This window comes from Canis aureus, chromosome 8 (assembly GCF_053574225.1).
Source record: "Canis aureus isolate CA01 chromosome 8, VMU_Caureus_v.1.0, whole genome shotgun sequence".
Lineage (NCBI taxonomy): Eukaryota > Metazoa > Chordata > Mammalia > Carnivora > Canidae > Canis > Canis aureus.
In genome coordinates this window covers 24,438,539-24,459,053 of record NC_135618.1, presented here as the reverse complement: position 1 = coordinate 24,459,053, position 20,515 = coordinate 24,438,539, and the positions used below count along the sequence as shown (strand labels likewise).

The following is a 20,515-nucleotide window of genomic DNA, read 5'->3' as shown; positions in this document are numbered from 1 at the left end:
GGAGAAAAAGGATTCAGGACTGCAGGGGGATCAAAGAAAGGAGGAAATTTCTACCTGCAGTAGTAAATATCAAAAAAAGACAAAATAAGCAGTGTAAAATGCAGCACAGAGATTTAATAAATAAAAATCGAATAATCAAATAAATGTATTCGAGTAAGATAGAGTGCTTTAAAAAATGAAAACCCACATTTTAGTAACTAAAAACAGCAGTTATTAACCCTAATCATTTAAACTGGATAATCCTGGTGATCAGGTAACTTTCCTCCACCCTGGTGATCCAGACATGCAGAACCTACCCATTATATGGCCTGTGCATTCCCTATTATCTCAGAGCCTTTGGCATCCATCTAGCAGGTAGGCAAAGAGAAGATAGTACACACTTGCTTCTTAACTATGTTGGTCCAGATGTATTACACAACAGTTCCACTCAACTTCCCCTGGAGAGAACCAATTGTATGGGTCCACCTAGATACAAGGGAGGCTGAGATATATAGTTCATTTCCCAGAAACAACTCTAAACTCTGGAAAAGAGGGCACACGTTTTGGTGGACCACCATCTCTGCTAGATTAAGATTAAAACTGGAGTGTCTATTGAAGTTGGGAATGTGAGGACTGTTGTTGATCTCTGCCAAGTGTTAGAAGTGAGAACCGCTTCTATAGGCGGTCCTATTCTTTAAATAACCCCTGACTGGCCCTCACCTTAGCCTCTGTGTATGTGGGCCCAGTTTGTTGGTGTCCCAACTAAGCTAACATGGTGTATATAACTATCTCAGACTTGTATCCTGAACTCCAGGGCCTGATTTCAGTGCTACTGTTCAGTGTCATATTGCCCAAGCATGTTGGCATTATGTGATGGGAGTAAAAATTATTTTTTTAAGAAAATTATTTTTGATGCTCTTGATTGGTTGGTTTCAACGAAATAGTGGGAGTTATTTGTACCAAATTACACAAATCATTATTTATTTTTTATTTATTTTTTTCTTAAAGATTTTTTTAATTTATTCATGAGAGACACAGAGAGAGAGCAGAGACACAGGCAGAGGGAGAAGCAGGCTCCATGCAGGGAGCCTGATGTGGGACTCGATCCCGGGACTCCAGGATCATGACCTGAGCCCAAGGCAGGCGCCAAACCACTGAGCCACCCAGGGATCCTCACAAATCATTTTTTAAAGGATATTTCTGTTAGCCTATCTAGAAAAATCGAGTGAAGAACAGAGTGAGTTCATCACTTTATAGAAAGTTTGTTGAGAAGGTAGTAGTTGTCCTGCTATGTTGGATGCCTCACAGGCTATTAGTGCTCAATACTACTGATATATTTTCCTGTAAATATATTGTTGCTGTTTTATTTATTTTTAATTTTTTATTATTTTTATAAAGATTTTATTTATTCATTCATGACTGACACACACACACACACACACACACACAGAGAGAGAGAGAGAGAGAGAGGCAGAGATACAGGCAGAGGGAGAAGCAGGTCCCATGCTGGGAGCCCGACGCGGGACTCTATCCCGGGACCCCAGGATCACACCCTGGGCCAAAGGCAGGCGCCAAACTGCTGAGCCACCCAGGGATCCCCTATTGTTGCTGTTTTAATTTAGTATCACTCAATTGTTTACAATTATACAATGTGTGTAGTTGTAGATACAAATCTTCAGTTTATAATTAGGCAAGGCTATACTATATATTTTAAAATGTCACCTGGGCCGAAAATGCATGCATAAGTTAGTAGTCAAAAAATAGCAGGAGGAGGAGGAGAAAAGGATGAGGGAAACAGTTAATTCAATTTAACAAGCATTTATCAGTACATGGTACCTGATATACTTGTGGGGATAGGTGGTAGAAAGAGCAGTAAAAGGATAAGATGGGGTTCCTGACCTCAAATAAATTAACAACATCTTTTCAGAAAAGAAGATACAGTCACATAAAATGAAGAGCTATTTCTTTCAAGTATTGCCTGATTGTGTGCCCAAATGTGATGCACAGATAAGAAATTCTACTAAGCATGAAGAAGGGAGAAACTCTATGAAGCAGAAGAGTTAAGGTTTTTGGAGAAGATGGAAATAACATGTATTGAGTGCCTACTTTTTGCCACAAATTATTAGGCTTTTGTTTGTTAGCTTATTAACAACACTTTGAGGTAGCTATTATTATGTCCAGTTCAGAAAACTGAAGCTTAAAATATTCAATATTTCATATCTATTAAATGCCAGAGTCAGGATTCAAACTCCTGGCAACCAGTATGGGTGTTCTGTGGATGGCCTAGAGCTTATATTCTTGGGCCAACTAACCCTACTCATTTTCTCTAGCTTCTTAGCTCCGGCTTGAGCATTTGCTTTCCTTTAAAGTATCATTAGCCTTGAGGAACAGTCTATTTTATATCTTTACTGGAGCACAGTAGGACTTGGCAAAGCTCAGAATCACAGTTTGGATTCTACTTTGGGGAATAAAGAATCATTTACTATAAAGAGTTCCAAGTTGAATGTCAGGGGCTTCTCCAATATGTCACCTCTTTCCCCCAATTTCTGCGTGTTAAGTACTGTAAGATGGGAAGTCCTGAGTAGGCCGAGTGTTTTTTAAGGATTTTTTTCCATGGAAGCTTGAAGTCTAGACAGACCAACAACCATGACAATTAATTGCTGAGTTTCTCATATTTGCCTTGATGGTAAGCAAGTGATAATTTGCACTTTGGTAACTAGCAGTTTGAGGAAGAATTTAATGCATTGGAGCCATTAAAATATGCTCACTAGCTTTCTGATATCAGAAATTAAATCATACAGCACAGTTGTAAATGTCAAGTTTGAAAAAAAAAATCTGCTCACTATCAAGAACTGGTGGCTTTATCATATACTCTACCACAATCCGTAGGAAAGTTTCCCAAGAAATTAATTAGGTCCATTAGCATAATATATTGTGACAATATTTCACAGTCATAAAAACAGTTGAGGTTGAAATGTTAAAGTGACAGGCTAGATTTAAAGTAATTAAGACAGAGAGAGAGAGAGAGAGAGAGAGAGAGAGAGAGAGAAACTAATCAAACTAAAAATCTAGCTAGGGCTTGTTTCATCTGAGATTGCATTTGAAATTCCCAACAGTGACCAAGACCAAATCAAAGATATTTGTTGTTTGAATGATCTATGACCACATCTTTATAGCTATTTCTGAAGGTAGTTTTCTTGAGATAGTGGTTAGAAACATACATAAACACACACAATTTGGCAAAAGCAGTTGAATGATTTGGGGTTGGACTCGTATATTTTTAGTAAAGGATGATGAGTCATTCACTTTTAAATGTTATTTTGGCTGACTATAGACATAGCATTAGACCTAAGGAAAATCTAGTGACAAATGCTGGGGTCACTTTCTTGTGTTCAAGAAATTATTTTGTTAAGCCTTTGAACCAACTGAGAGAATTTATTCCCCCAACGACCAGGACTATTAAATCCAGCTAGGAATGGGATGCTTATACCTGTGAATGGTTAATCTAGCCACTAATTCAAAGAGTCCTAGGCTGCCACCAAACAGCATTAAAATTTTGATTATTTTATGGCTTGTCCAAATGCCCAATCCCCCAAGCAATTGTTGTAATTTACACAAAAAAGAAAAAAGCTCAGGGAAAAGAATATCCATCTTTTAACATTATCCACAAGGGTCTGATTCTGACTGCACACATAAAACAAAATAAAAGTACCTAGCTCAGGCAATTAAAATGTTCTTGTTTTCTATTAAAATAAAATGTGTTCATTTGTGAGTGACTCCGAAAGGAAGGCTTAGGAGCAATTGTCACAGTTTGCTTTGATAAGAGCTGTAGATTTAGTAATGATATTCAAATGACTCTAACAAGAAACCTTCTACAATTTTCTTTCTTCCAGTCCATTAACAATCAAATATTCAGGAAATGTAAATAGTAAATTAAATGCAATAGTAGGTAAAATTTGCTTTTCACTTTGTTGACAGATGAAATAGGAAAAATAGAACTACAGAAACTAGCAGGAAGAGTAGAACTGGGAGGGGGCTTACAGATCCTCATTTTACAGATGAGAACAAACTGAGGCACAAAGATAAGTGCTGTTGGTTACGGTATATGCTAATTATAAACAGAACCAAAATCAGCACCCATGACTTCTGACTTTCTGTTTATTCTTTTCCCTATCTTGGACTGCTTTAGCACAAATAAGTTCTTGATAGTTTTGTCTTTAAGAAGCAACTGGAAGGCTCTATAGAGAAAGAGGGAAGTGACTAATGATACCAAGGTGACTGTCTCAATAAATAGATTCTGTACCTTGGTTGAGAGTTCATATTCTGATTATTCTGTGTCCAGTTTCTTGACAAATCTGAAGTCAGAGAGTTCCCTGTTAAGCATTAACCCACTAGTGAGAAAGTTCACTGGACCCAACTGGAAATCCAGCTGCTAATGGAAAGCTGCACTGTGTGTTTGCCTCACCCACTTTGTGCTCTCTGAAATCCCGGATTCTTTTTTGGTCTCCACACCTGCCTTGTTTTATCTGCTCTCTACTTTCAGAACCTTATGTTCATCCCAGCATGAGGGTTTTCATAATCCATTTTCCTTCGATCAAGTTCTGTTCAGGAGTCATTTATCTCCTGATGTGGCCACAAATCCTGCCACTGACCTATATTCAGTGTCATGTTCTCATTAGGAACAATCCAACATTCACGGCTTGAAGGAACATCTGCCTTGGAAGTATCATTGAGAATTCTGGTCAAGACTTAATCTTGGGAGATCTATTCCTTTTACTGTTACTTTTTATTTATTTTTAAAAAATCATTCACTGTGGCTGTGTCTAAACAAGTGTGAGCTTCTTGAAGGCAAGACTCACATTTTGGGGTATTTTTAGTAATTTTATTGCCAAGCACTGAATGAGACATTTAATATTGTCCAAGAATTGTTTTTGGATAAATATTCAGGAGATATGAATGGTGAGAGAATACAACCATCCAGAATTCTGGGTGATGAGGCATCATTGGGGAGGTTTGAGCATAAATCTCACTTTTTCTTTCCCGGCAGATTTTTGGCATCTTATCTTGAGAGCCTCTGCGGTAAGTCTGAGTCTCTGCCACAGAACCAAGCCAGCAACAGGAATTTCTTACTGGGAAAAAAAGCTACACCTATTTTAACCTGCTGTTTGCTCTTTAAAGAGTTCCAATTTTTTTCTTTTTTAAATAGTAATAAATCTTTACAAAAACCATAAAGTTTTTGACCAAATATCACCATAAATCTTGCACCTGTCTGTGAATTTGAAATATATCAGATGATTTAGGAGTTCTTTTGAAAAGGAAATTACCCAACATATTGTAACAGGAGCATGATGAACTGTAGAATCTCATATCAGCTAGGTGTGCAGTATTTAAATATAAAGTTGAAGAAATACTAAAAATTAAGGAATAATCCTTGTGATTATTTATGTAAATCAATCAAGATTGGATCAGTTGCATTGTTCTTGACCTAAAATATTGGAGTATTCATTCTGTTTCTAATTCTGAGTATGATTCTGAGACAAGAAGCTTATCTCTTAGAACTAGAGAAATAAATAGAGATCTTGATCTATCAGTTGCAGTCAGCAGTGATGGGGGCAAAGATGGTAAGAATAGGACAGCAAAAGAAAGTAGCCCAGTCAGGTCCCATTTTTGCACACTGTAGGATTTCAGCAATGCTATCAGAGGTACTGATGATCTACCTCTGGCGTGGAGCTAGAAGTACTGGGGACAACTACAGCCTTCAGAGCTATAATTCTGGTATTAAAGTAAATGTTACTGACCTTACCTAGTGGTGATAGCACAGAACCAAAAGTGTCTGTGCCCACTCTTCCCCTGATACAGTGATTGAGGGAGCCATGGATTCCTGAAAGTGCAATTAATAAAGGAGCCCTTAGCAGCCTGAGTCCCCAAGGGACAATGTAGAACAGAGGCTCCCCCCCCCTGCCCCCGAACAGTATAATAACCATACTATGTACATGTAGTATAACTAGGAAGTAAATTGTTTTATTTTTTTTTATTTTTTAATTTTTATTTATTTATTTTATTTTTTAGGAAATAAATTGTTGTGTAAAAGGTATGGCTGACCAGATTAATTGGTTATTGTGGCATAACTTAACTCATCCTGATAATAGTGAAAGATAGGTTCAAAACTGAATATGCTCTTTGATTTACTTCTGTGCATTTTCCAAAGTATTGTGAACATTGTCCAATCTCATAAAACATTGATATAAATTATCCTTTGACTCAGCTCCAGAACAGCTTAGTTTAGCACGGTAGAAATATGCAGCAGTTGACTTATTGCATGTATTTTTACTTATATTTTTGTTTTTTGCAGTATTTGAATCTGTCAACCATGAGTGAGATGAATCTATCTCAACAACGTCAGCTTGTAAAAAACTGAATTTTATAGTGTGTGAGAATTAAGAGTTGTTAAGTTCTATTTTATCTTGGGGGAGATTTGTCGGTAACACTTGAAGTTTAAAAATGCATAGTTTTCATTTCAGCAAAGATATATTGCACGCAAATGGTCAAAGGAAAAAATTTTTTAAATGTGCAAATTTTGTTTTGTTCTACCAGAAATATTGGAGACCACATAAGTGCCTTTCAATAGAGTAATGGTTTAGTTAAGTCTGTACATCCATTTAGCAGCCAATATGAAGAACATGATATATATGAATACACTGAAATGGAAGATTGCTTGTGATATGTTTATCGTTAGTTTTGTATGTCAACTTGACTGAGACACTGAGTGGTCAGATAAACATTATTTCTGGATGTATCTCTGAGGGTATTTCCAGATGAGATTTAACATTTGAATTGGTGGACTGAGGAAAACATCCTGACCCCCCAGTGAGATGAGCATCATTCAATTCATTGAGGGCCTGAATAGAACAAATACGTGGAGGAAGGTTGAATTCCCTCTCTCTGGAGACTGTAGGAACTGGAATATCAGTCTCTTTCTGCCCTTGAACTGGGACTTACACAGTTAGTGCTCTCCTTCACAGGACTGTGGACTAAGACTAAAATTTATGCCAATGACTTTATTGTGTCTCCAGCTTGCAGATGGCAAATCATGGGGACTTCTTAGCCTCCATACTTGCATAAGCCAATTCCTTATAATAAATCTCTTGATAGATAAGTAGATAGATAGATAGAGATTTTTTCCTCTGTAGAACACCAACTAATACAACATTGTATAAACAGAGTAAGAAAGTTGTAGGATAACATATGGTGTAATCTCATTTTTTTGGTTAAGAATTACAAATAGGGTTTGGACATGCATAAACATGGTTTCAAGGATACACATCAACCTAAAAAGTGCCTACACTTGGCAAGTGGGAATAAAGAGTTGACAGACTGGTTTTTTACTTCATATATTTCTATGTTGTTTCATTTCTTTTTTACAACAAGCATATATTCTTTATGTGAGATAACAACGAAGGCAATTAAAGACTGAATGATAGTTGATGGATGACTGCAATGAAACATTTTTTGGCATGCATACCCCAATCTAACATATAAAATACATCACTCTGAGGGGAAAACTATTCTTTAAATATCATATGGAGTCATTAATACTTTTGAAGAGATCACAGAAGTTGCAGTTATATATCTCCAAATAGTCATCAAAGACTGATGGTAATGGCAAACTTTATATGCTCTGATAATAGCTAGTTTTCCCTGACTAAGTCCTCTTAAGGCATTTCTCCTACTGAGATTTAAGACCATAGCAAGTGGGAAGCAGGAGTTGAGGGCTCCTGGCAAATGTTTGCCAGCCATTACTTCTCTAAATCTAACCAAGTATACAAATGACATTCTTTCTTGGTAAAGCATTGATTTGGAAAATAAGGGGGAGCCACAGGTAAAATAAACTGAGAACTATGGCTCTACGTGAAATAATATTATGGGAAACAGTTCTGTAAGCTTGGCCTATTTCATTATGATGTGAAATAGAATTCTTAAAACTACTGGTCTTTCATACTATCAGATAAGCAACACATCCTGCCAACATGGGCTTCCTAAAGTTCTTTCGGGGCCAGAATCATCCAGTTTGCATGCCCACATCTCTACCTCACTCTGTCAGGTATCTGCTCCATTTTCTTCTGTGCTGTATAGAAGTGGCCACAGAACGGAAACTGCACTGTTCTTTGCAAAATTAAAATTTTCATAGACATTTGTTCTATATGATGCGAAGGAACAGATAAGATATTCTACATGAGCTCTTTTAAAAATATTGCCAACAAGAAAAAAGACTTAATATTATAAAGAAGTGAGTCGATTCTAAAATTTCATTTGGGATTTTCTGGTTGTAGTCCTGGAGGAAGGCGTGGTTAAGTACCTAAAATGGAGCCCTTGCTTAAACCAAAGGGGATTTTCTAATCAGAAGAGAAAGCCTCCTGGTACTCAGCTGCAGGCTTGCGATACTGCAGGCCTTCTCTAAGTGCAAATCTCAAATTCAGAGTCATTTCTCCATGCCTGTCAAGTGAACTGAACCCCCTGATTGTCTCTGCCTAGGACAGTGATCCATTTCTAATGTAGGAGGCTACAGTTTTTGAACTCATAAACTGTAAACTGTATTAAATAAACTGCCTTCTGATTGATGAGTGCTGCTCTCATAGGCTAATTTCTCATCGAAACAGTGATATGAAAATTCTTGCTAACGGGTCGGTGACAGGACTAAACGGGGGTAATAGCAGACTTAATCAAGAAAGACAAATGGGATTCATTAACAACTGGCACTCAGCAGACCATCTTCAGAGACGTCTCAGTGCAATCTCATTGGTCCAATCGAAAATAATTGTATGCTGCTTTTATCACTGGATGCAGAACAAACCCAGTGAAAAAAATCTTTTGGTGATATTAAGTAGAATTCAAATTTGGATGGAATTTTGGGCCAGGCAGCCCATCTCGGGATGAGAGGAAAGCACAGAAAAAAAAAATCCTGGGTTTCAAGCTGGGATTTGTTCTCTAATTGATCAGTTTTTCAACATTGTTCGCTCCACCTGGTAATTTAATCAACCGGGCCATGCCCTAACTGGCAGGAATGACTCTACAGAGGCATCTGGTCTCTGGCTGGCTTTAGAACTGGCACATTGTCCATTGTCCATTTTCTCCAAGCTCATTGAACTCCACTTCCAGTAATGCCTTGTCTTATCGAGCTGTTTAGATTTGGCTTCTCAGTAGAGGTGGCTAACTTTCTATCAAAGAGCCATGCTCCTCTTTCATAGTGGAGACTGTTTGCTAGATAGTTTCTTTTCAATCAGGAACTATTTTTTCCCAGTCCCTCTGCATTTATGGGAGGGAAATGTGACTAAGTTTCTGTCAATGGTTTGTGGGGCAGTGTAATGCATGCCATTTCCAGGCCTGTCCTATAATACTCTTCCACTCAGGCTTCTACTCTTTATTTTCCCAACCTTTTGGCCAGAATCAGAGGATTCAGCAAATCCAAGGCATGTGTAAGGAATAAAGCCACAGTCAGGAGGAACATGAGTCATAGTTGAGAAGAACTAGGGATTTTACATGAGGGAGAAATAGTTCTGGCTTGCACAAAACTACTGAGAATTGGGATTATGGGTGATAGCACAGAGTTTTACTTTGACTGAGGCAGCTAATTTTAATGACTATCCTCTGGCCTGTTAGTTTTAGTGATCTTACCTCTGAACTCATCTCCTTAGCTTTTAATTTTGTATATAGTTGGGCTTTAAAGTAAGTACCCTTCTGCCTTGGGCTTGTGAGCTCTAACTCCTAGTTCTGGATAGATAAAAGTTTTTACTGGCCTACTCCCATCCCCTCCCACAGCCTCATTCTCAAGTACCAGATGTAATGTGTGGCCCTCCACCCACCCTCCCAGTGAGGAACTAAGATGGGACACAATAGTCAAATCCAGTTGACATCTTATTTTCGGTTTTCCAATCTTTAGCATCAAGATTTTACACAGGAGTTTTTATAGGGAAAGCTCTTGTCCCAAGCCATCTGTCTGGCCAGATTGAGGGGAAGTAGAGATGGCAGTTCAGTTTAGGTGCTGCTTAACCTCTGTCCTTTGGCTCCACTTCTGGAGATGTTGGACTGAACAGCTGAACCCCTCTGGGATCCCAACTATGGCAGATGTGGCCCCATCCAAACCTCCATAGCTCTTACCATTCTACCACATGTCAGTGCTGTTTATTCTAAGCTCCTGCTACTCTCCTCCTGAGGGTTCTACCTCAGCAGGTCTGACGTGTCCTCAGGGGCAGACATCAGTCTATGGCAAATGTCATGTGTAGAGTAAGTAGCCCAGCCTCCTCAGCTCTCAGTAGGGGATAAATCTGGGACATTTCTCACACCATCTCTGATAGTTTTCCTTGTGGGACTGAGCCTTAGTGAGTACTCGGCTATAATGCACACTTCATGGTCTTCCTTCCTGCCTATGTTTTACTTCCTGATTCTCCTACTGAGGTTAACACTCAAATTAACTACTTGCATTCAAATTCTTGTCTCTAGATCTGCTTTTGGAAAATCTAACCTAAGACATTGACATGCTTCATTTTAGGGATTCTGATTTCAGATATTTCTGAACACCAGTAAATCAAAAGATGGGTAGCAGCTGCTGAACTCTGATGTAGCGAATGGCATTCTGCTGTATGGGGAAGTCAAAACTTTTAAAAAAAACTTTTTCATATATAAATCCATTTGCTGCTTTAAAGCCAGTAAAGCTGACAATTATATGTAAAATAATTTTTTGGAGTATTTGGACCTGTAAGAGTTGTAATCACAGATACATTTCATCCAGCTGAAACAGCTTGAAGAAATGTGGTGAGTTCATCTCTCTGCTCTCTTTCTCTTTTTGAGAGTTCAACTGTACTGTTCTAGTTATGCCACCACGGGGGCACTGTGGCTATCTTATAAGTGGGGGTAAAGTTTTCATTTGAAGAACAAGTACCTGCACCTGGTAGCTGTCTCAGAGGTGACAGCTCTTGCTGCCAGCTCTGCTGATAAATTTCTACTTGTTACTGCAGACTATACTGCTTAGTGGAGATGGCGGTGTGGTTGGCAGGAGTTTTCTCCTTCCTACAATCTCTATTAGTGGTCTTATCACTCCAAATAAACACACAATCTTACTAAGCTTAGTAACAATTGTGTACTTGCTAGGATAATGCATCTTCAAGCCATTTGACATAGACACAAAAGGCACGTGAAAACTAAGTAAAAGCATTAGCCTTGGTAGGCACTGCAGTTTAAGTGCAAGTCTCCTCTCTGTCCACTTCACTTTTTGACCAGATTACTGCCACAAAGCCCTCCCTACTTAGAAATGCTGGAGTTGCCCCAGCTACAGCTACAGACAGAGCTGGAACATGACCAAGTGGCATGAGCATGTCTTACATTGACTTTGTGCCTTCTCCAATATGTCTGTGCTTTCAACTGCTTCTTCCCCCTCAATGTGGTTGCCTCCCTCTGAAGCTTTATGGAAGCCACATTCCCCATTACCAGACAATTGTTAAAGTGAAAACTCAGCCCCAAATTATTCTAGCTAGGAGAAGATAATGTAATCCTTTAAATTTTTCAGCAAAAGCAGGTGATAACATGTCTGTGTCCTCCGGATACCTAAGGCGATGCTAGCCTTACCTCTCAACTTGCCTTCTTTAAGACCCATAATAATGAGTAAGTTGAGTGGAGATCACAACTTTGAGGGCAAACTGCCAAACATCCATCAGCACCTACTGATGCCTGTGCTATTGCCCTGAAGTATCTCTTCAGGTATTGCAGAGTGATGTGAGAGAGCCCTCCTGCATTGACTCTAGCCTCTGAGTTGTTGGAAGGGACACTTTTGGTATGGCACAGTATTTCATTCTCAGTAGCAAAGGCTTAGCAGATGTATTCTGATGAAAACCACTAAGCAAAGGCTTGAAAATTCACCTAAACCTATAGAAACAAAGGACAGGTGTAAATTAAAGAAGGAGAAACTGTTTGTAACAAAATTCTTAGAAATTAAAAACAAAATTCAGAATGTGATTACAAAAATCTCAGTAGCTACCACAGAAGAAATTTAATGTGTGTGTGTATATGCATGGATGCATATACATACATATTAAATGTACCTATTTTTTTGTACCTATTTTTTTTTTATTATTTAAATAAGTGGTAGGGTGGCATCTGGGTGGCTTAATCAGTTAAGGGTCTAACTCTTCATTTTGGATCAGGCCATGATCTCAAGGTCATGAGATTGAGCCCTGCCTTGGGCTCCATGCCGGACATAGATTCTGCTTAAAATTCTTTCTCTCTCTCTCCCTCTGCCCTGATCCCCCCAAAATAAATAAATAAATAAATAAATAAATAAATAAATAAATAAATAAATAAATAGTGGTAGAATAATAGACACAGTTATGTACCCTGTTTAGTTGCTTACTGCTAAATCTTGAGGATTGTTTTATCTCTCTTATTAGAAAAGTCTTGTTCTATATACTGTACTTATAAATATGGTTATTTATGTGACATAAAAGATTACACCATGTACTGGATTTTATTTCTGTAACATAATCATTGCCTTTGCGGTTAATCATAATGCAACTCTAAGCCAACCTAATTACTTTCAAGCATACATATTTTCAAAAGCACCACAAAACTTAAATATAAAAGTTTTAATGGTCAGGCTGTAATGTAAGGACTGATGAAATATAGTGAATCTTGCTAAAGAAATGTTTAGAGCTCAAATTACCATGACCATTAATAATATGGTTTAAGAAACATTTAGAATTGGTCATTAGGAAGAAATTATAAATAATCAAAGTGAGAAAACACAAATAAGTAGATTTCCCTGTAGCTTATTAACAAGGGTTAGTGTTTGCTTAATGTGCCTAAGGAGTTTGCAGTAGAAATTGATATTATTTACTTGAGAGGATAAATATAAACTACATTGTTGAGTTTGGATTACTTTTCCTCTTTGACATTTTTTTCTATTCATAATCTATCTTGCTGAATAAGAAATAGAATAGAATAAGAATTAATAAATGTTCTGGAGAGTGTGCAACTTGCACGTTTTAACCATAATTTTCTGGTATGTAAATTTGTGTCTTACTGTGGAACAACCTACCCAAGATGATTTCTATTAATATGTGTGGATGTATATTTTTCCCCAGTAGATTCTCAGCTGCTGTGAGCTGAATCCTTGTGTGTTCTTGTCCTCTGTGGATTTAGCCCAGCATAAAGCACTGTGTCTTGCATATCATAGACATGGAGAAAAAATAGTGGCTGAATTGAACCATGCTAAATTAGATATTAAAAATCATTCTTTATTCATTTTCTCCTCCTAGCCTGTAGGTAACAACAACAATAAAGGTGTACTTAAAAAAGTTTCTTGCTTTGGGGTCACAATCCATGATACTGATAGGAACTGAGTGAGATCTGGTATAAAAATAGAAAAGTGTCTGATAGTGATCATCATGTAGAAATAACACCTAAACTTTTTACATGACTTCAAGGTCTGATTCATTGCTTTTGGAAATGTGGCAACCTAATTTAAAAGTCAGGTCTTTGCAGCATGACAGAAACTCCTTGGGCAATAGGAAACTGCAACTCCTGAGATAACTTTGGCACAAGTCAAACAGAGGAAAACTTACTGGAATAGAGTACCAGAAATCCAAAGTCAGGGGTGATGGCTGGGGCCACAAAGGGAAAGCATCTTTCTATCTCCAGTATATGGAATGGATACCTTTGGGGAAGTGTAACAGAGGTTGTGGAAATAGATAGAACTTATATTTGGGTCCTATGACTTATTTGTTATCTCATTTTGGGAAAATTATTTAGGTGCTTAGTTTCTTTAAATATAAATTAGGAATATGGCTAATAGACACATGAAAAAATGCTCCACATCACTTGGCATCAGGGGAATACAAAGGAAAATACAAATCAAAACCACAATGAGATACCACCTAATGCCAGTCAGAATGGCTAAATGAACAACTTAGGATGCTGGCGACGGTGTAGAGAAAGGGAAACCCTATTATACTGTTGATAGGAATGCAAGCTGGTAGAGTTACTCTGGAAAACAGTATGCAGGTTTCTCAAAAGTTAACCAGCAATTGCACTACTAGGTATTTATCCAAAGGATACAAACAAAGTGATTCAAAGGGGCACATGCACCCCAATGTTTATAGCAGCATGATCAACACAGCCACATTATGGGAAGAGTCCAGACATCCATCAACAGATGAACGGATAAAGAAGATGTGATATATATATATATATATATAGAGAGAGAGAGAGAGAGAGAGAATAGAATATTACTCAGCCATCAAAAGAATGAAATCTTGCCATTTGCAACACCATGAATGGACCTAGAGGGTATTAGGCTAAGTGAAATAAGTCAGTCAGAGAAAGACAAATACCATATGATTTCACTTGTATGCAAAATTTAAGAAATGAAACAGATGAACACAAGGGAAAGGAAGGAAAAATAACATAAATTGAAAACAGAGAGGGAGGCAAACCATAAGAGACTTTTAACTGTAGGAAACAAACTGAGGGTTGCTGGAGGGAAGGTGGGTAGGGGGATGGGGTAATTGGGTGATGGGCATTAAAGAGGGCACTTGATGTAATGAGCATTGGGTATTATATGTAACTGATGAATCACTAAATTCTATCCCTGAAACTAATACAGTATATGCTAACTAAATTGAATTTAAGTAAAACAATTTTTAAAAAGAAAAATGTGTAAATTAGGGATAATTATAGCATCTCTTTACTAATTTAAATGTGAGGAATCAATGAGATAATCTATGTAAACCACCTAGCTGTTCTAGCATACAATAAGTGCTCTTTAATGATAGATACTATTGTTACCTATTCTATAAATTGCATTCTGTGAAGTACAGTGGAGAATTGTCCTTTCGAGGGTATTTTCAGCTGGACTGTAGATTGGTCTTTTTCTAACCAGCATTCTAACTGTAGATAGGGAAGGTGGTTGTTCAAACATAAGCCTTAGGGCAAAGATAGATGAATGATTGTCTTTCTGAAGGAAAATTCAGGTATCAACCTCCTCCCATTGATACCACTGAAGCAAAGTAAATAATGCCAAGAGGTCCTACAATGCTGCTTGTAGAGGTATATAATAATAGGTTTGAAATGAGTAATTTTAAAGTGCCATGAAAGAAATCATTAGGATCTCTAAAATGAATCCAGAAGTTTTCCAGGGCACTATGCTGATCTTCTCTGGGAGATCTAGCTCTTAAAAGCAAACACTGACATCTGTTCTACCCTTGAAGAGTGGCAGTAAGCAATAACATAAAAGTGATTAAAAAAAAAAAAAAGACAGTGAAAGCTACAACTAGTTAATTCATTTCCTTCTCTATTCATGTTACTGCACTGGCAGACTGTAATGCCATCTGAAATGTGGATAATAAGAAATATACTTTAAGAAGGGGATTGCCTTGAGTTCCCTTGGGTTGTATTATGCCCAGAAGGGATGCCTATGAGAATACCTCATGAGAGTAGAGGTTCCAAGGCAGCCAATTTAAAGGTCATTTGTTACCAATGGAACCTGGGAATTATCAACTGGGAATTAGAGCTGGATGGTGATAAACAAAAACAGAAGTGGAGGAGGAGGAGGAGAGCTAGCAAGAGACATCGGCAATGAGGATAGATTATTGCTGAGGCCACAATTACTGATGCTCTCACACTGGGAAAAGGAAGGTCCTAAAAGGAGTGTGCCAAATCGGGCAGAGTTGGACTGTCAGAGATTGCCAAGTAATGATCCCAAAGTCTGAATACTAGGAAGGGGGATTAGAGAATGGAAGGGCATTCTTTCTCCCTAGACACTGCTAGAATTTGCCCCCATACTGAGCCCTTACTCGTCCAGATACTTCCTACTTGGTAAATGAATGACAGGTATCACACCCTTTCAGCTTCGTCTGGGCTGATATCTGGCATGTATCATTTCCTTCTTTCTTCAATTTTCCATTGTCAAATCATCCATTAAATTGGATTGAGCCCGCTTAAGCCAGCCTGTCTTGGAGTGCTCAGGGGAGATTACTTTGAAAGGAACAAGACCTTGGCTGTCAGGCAGGTTAGCACAAGCTCTCAGAGCTCAGCTTCTCACCTTGCAGCAGTCTTGTGACACCTCAGAGGGCTCAAGTCATGCTTCCCCTTCTCAGCACCTTTTTTTCCTGGGCTCAACCCCTCCCCCCCGCCCCCGCAACAACAGAAAACAAAAACAAAATACAACTGTGATTACTCTGTTTAGTCTCAAGACATTTTTTTAAAAGGGGAAGGTAGTAGGAAAGAGGATGAAGCAGAGAGCAGGAACTGTGAACAATTCTTTGATATTTTATGTTCAAGATTTGCTATGTAACCTTCTGAGATAATTTCCCCAACAAGTGTTAGATAATTTTAACTGTGACACCTCAACTGGTGTTTCCATCAAAAATCATTTGTTTAAAATTTAGAGAAGGAAAGTCCCACAAAAGCAAGCTGAATTAGCTCCTTGCGTTTCAGAGACAACTCAAACACATTTTTCTTGTACTGATCACTTTCCAGGGTAAGGTGTCTCCTCACCCAGGGCATAATGGCTGAATTGTTGTCAGTAGCATGAAAAGCATGCCGACTTCAGTGAAATGGGAAGCTGGCAGCTTTCACAATCTGTCCTGGATGGCACTGTGGGTGGATGACAGAGCTGTTGTGCTTCAGACAGGAGCCCATAGCCATCAGGAACTGATTGTTGGAAGGGATTGGCAGGAAGTCTTCAGGAAGAAAATCTCAAGGCAAATATATTTACCCTAGTGTTCTAGATCTGATCAGGGTCTGGGAAAATCCTGTTTCTAAATTCACCTCAGGTAGAATCTTTTTATTTTTTGTTTGTTTTAACCTATTGGAATTGTAGTTCCACACGCCTGAAGAGGAGATGGCTAGCTTCTCACTTTAAATCCAAACTGAAAATTTTAGAAGATACAATTATCCTATATTTTCCTATATTTGCTTTGCCTTTGTAAAGGTAGTTTCTACAATTTCCTCTGCAAATTAAATCTTAATTATACCCTGAGCATGCTCAAATGTGTTTGATCACAGTCACCTCAATCTTTCCTTTTTCAATCCTTACTGCCTTGGTTCAGAATGTTACTATCTTCCATTTGGTTTTTGGCATTGCTTTTTAACTAGTGTCTCTACCAATAGTCCTTAGTCCTGCTTCTTCAAACTATCTTCCATAATGCTGAAAATTCTTTCTCCAAAACAAGGTTTATCATGTATATTTCTGTTTAATATCTGTCGATATCCTCCCATTGCTTACTGTCCACTCTTTTAGAATCTCTTTTTAAATGAACTCCGTATACTGGTCAAGGCAGTTCAGGGACCTCTTGAAAAGTCATGATGAGTGGCGCCACTGTACCTTGTGAATCCTTGCACAATCCTTCTTCTGTATTTCCTTGCACCTGCTCCTTGAACTTTCTTGGGTACTCAGCTCTTGCTTTGATTCCTTGCTTGACCTTCACTCTGTTGGTCACTACGACTGATAACTCAGTTTTAGATGTATCAACTTGACTTCATTGTTGGCTTCTCTCTTGCATATGACTTCCTGTATTCCAACTGGCTTCATGCACTACAAAGTTGCATTCATTCATTTTTTTTCACCCTTCCATCTATTCATTCACTTAAAAATAGTGTCACAGACTATATTAGGTATTGAAGAGAGAATGAGGAATGATATTCCTTGCCCAAAATTGAATTGCTTACAATATAGTTGAGGATAAAGATAAATCTTGTAGTGTCAAAAGTTATCCTCAGAGGAAGAACTATCTAAGCTGATAACTAAAGGAAAAGCAAAATGTGGAGAAAAGAAAGGGGGGAAGAGTGTTCCATAGTGTACCAAGGCCCAACATAGGAATTTTTCAAAAGCAGAAACTGGATCAGGGAGAGTAAGTGGCAAGAGATGAGACTGGACATCTAAGTATCATTCCCATCAAGAAGGGCCTTAGATACCATGAAGGGACAGCATTTAATTTTGAGGCCAAAAAGAGTCATTGAGGCTATTAAGCAGGGGAGATACTAATTGATTTGAACTGTAGGAAAACCACTCTAGTTCTGTATACAAATTCATTTGAAGTAGGTAAGACTAAGACGAGGGGGAATAGATAAGTGTAACCACTTACAGAGAGTAGAAAGTGCTAACAGAGACCTGGGCTAGTATAATGGCAATCTTGCTGGTAGAATTAAGCAATCTTGGAAGTAGAATTAAGAGAACTTGATGGTTGGTAAGAAATGAAGAGTTATAAATAATTGGAAAATAATGACTAATATTTCTTGAGGCCTTGCATATATGAAGAGCTGTTTAACTATAATACATACATAATCTCATTTCATCTTTACACAGCATATGGGTTAGGTACCACCATTACCCCCATTTTCAGATAAACAACCTTAAGGGTTACAGCACTTGACCTAGGTAACATAGCCAAGTGTTAGAACTGGGAAGCAAATTCAGGTAGATTGTTACCAGAGCCTATATTCTTACTTACCCTGGGCTAGACTGCCTCAGAAAGTTGAGCAGTGTCTACTCACAAACCTGCGGCAGGCTGTCCTACCTCTCTCTTAGTACCCAGAAGGTGAGGTGAGCTATTGGATGTTTTTCAATGTGGCTGGAACATAGTTTCTCAGTGGGAATGTGGTGAGTGCTTCTTGGCAAAATTCATAACATCAAATTTCTAAGTTTTCTTAGAAGAGGCCACATGCAGATAAAGCCTCAATCTGTGAGGCTTTACTGGGAATTAGTAATGGTTTGGTTTTAAGGAGCAGACATTAATTCATACTGCCTGAAACAATGATGAACCCAAACTCAAGGAACTCAATAACCAGGAATAGAACTAAGTCCAAACTGGGAACTGAAAGGTCAAAAACAACCTCCCTTTCTCATACAATCTTCATGGACCCTTGCCTCTGCTTCTTCCACTAACTCTCCTGCTTCTTAGTAACTCTCATGCTTCTCTCCACATTGTCTGTTTCTCTCACTGTGCTCATGTCTAAAAATGGCTTCCAAGTCTTAATTTACATGACCAATGACTGCAGTCTGTACCTCCCTGACCTCTGTTCTTCTTAGAGCAAAATCTAGAGAGAAGAAGCTCATTGGTCCACCTTGAGTCACATGTATTGTTCTGGTCCAATCATTTGGGACATAAGCAAGACAACATAGAATCACCATTTTGGAGGAGATAAAGAATGAAGATGGATTCTCTTAGAATAGATAAGTGGAGCTATTCTTCCCCCCTCAGTTCATTGTCATTTTCACTATAACAGAGTCTGTTCAAATATCTGCTTACCTCCAACTCTTCACTAATCCCCACTCCAACAACTAGTCTTTGTCAATGGTCCCATAACTCTTCCTTTTATTATTGGCACTGGCATTAGGCTTCAGAATGGAAAGGTTGGTGCTCTTGTTGAAATTTCACTGTGAGATTGCCAGTTCTTGCCATCTAGCATCATATGCTCAATATCTTTGTATTTCTCCTAATACCTAGCCCAGGGACAAATGTACAGTAGGCTTCTGTAAAAGTTGGCTGAATGGAACAAGGAGTGTCAAGAATTGGGAATATACATTGGCATTGAATACATATGTTAGACATGTAATAAATCCACATGTATGTTTGTGTGTGCTCAGTGCAATTTAAATGCTCTCTATCTGGAACTCAAATCCTATGTGGTCTTTAGACAGGCATTATTGTCAATCCTCAAAACTCAAAGTGAAAAAGTAGCACAGTCTATTATTATTAATGTCATTCTAATACATCTTTATTATTATAGCCTTTTGACATTTATAGGGTACTTTTTATAATATACTTTTGGATCATGATTACAATTGATTTAATTGAATGAGAGATTTAGTTTATGAAAACCCCATTTCTGATATAAATCCTAGCATTGGATTTTTGTAGAGTATCTTTAGAAATTAATTTTTCCACATTTGTAAGGATTTTCACAATGAAAGGCACATTGGAAATGCTAGGTAAATGTTTGGTCCTTCTTGTGTTGCTTAAGAGTTTTAATGGTATTTTTTTTTTTAAAGAAAGAGAGAGAGAGAAAAAAAAAGAGTGATATGTTGGGAGGGGCAGAGGAAGAGGGAGGGAGAGAATCCCAAGCAGTTTCCTACATGGGGCTTGATGTCACAATCTTGAGATCATGACCTGAGCCAAAATCAAGAGTCTGATACTTAGCTGGCAGCTGAGCCACCCAAGCACCCCTAAATTGTTTGGATCTTTAAATGTTAAAATTCAACATGGCATTTCTTAACAGTGGGTTTGGAGCATCTCAGGTGAAAGAAAGAAAGAAAGAAAGAAAGAAAGAAAGAGAAAGAGAAGAGAAAGGAAGAAAGAAAGAAAGAAAGAAAGAAAGAAAGAAAGAAAGAAAGAGAAAAAGAAAGAAAGGAAGAAAGAGAAGAAAGAAAGAAAGAAAGAAAGAAAGAAAGAAAGAAAGAAAGAAAGAAAGAAAGAAAAAGAAAGAAAGAAAGAAAGAAAGAAAGAAAGAAAGAAAGAAGAAAGAAAGAAAGAAAGAAAGAAAGAAAGAA

The 20,515-nt window shown here is 38.0% G+C and overlaps 1 long non-coding RNA gene across 1 annotated transcript in view; it reads right to left on the bottom strand.

Annotated features, from left to right (window-relative positions):
- LOC144318518 (uncharacterized) overlaps positions 1 to 20,515 on the bottom strand; it is a 33,361-nt gene that overhangs the window by 12,299 nt on the left and 547 nt on the right. The gene's annotated exons all lie outside the window — the stretch shown is intronic.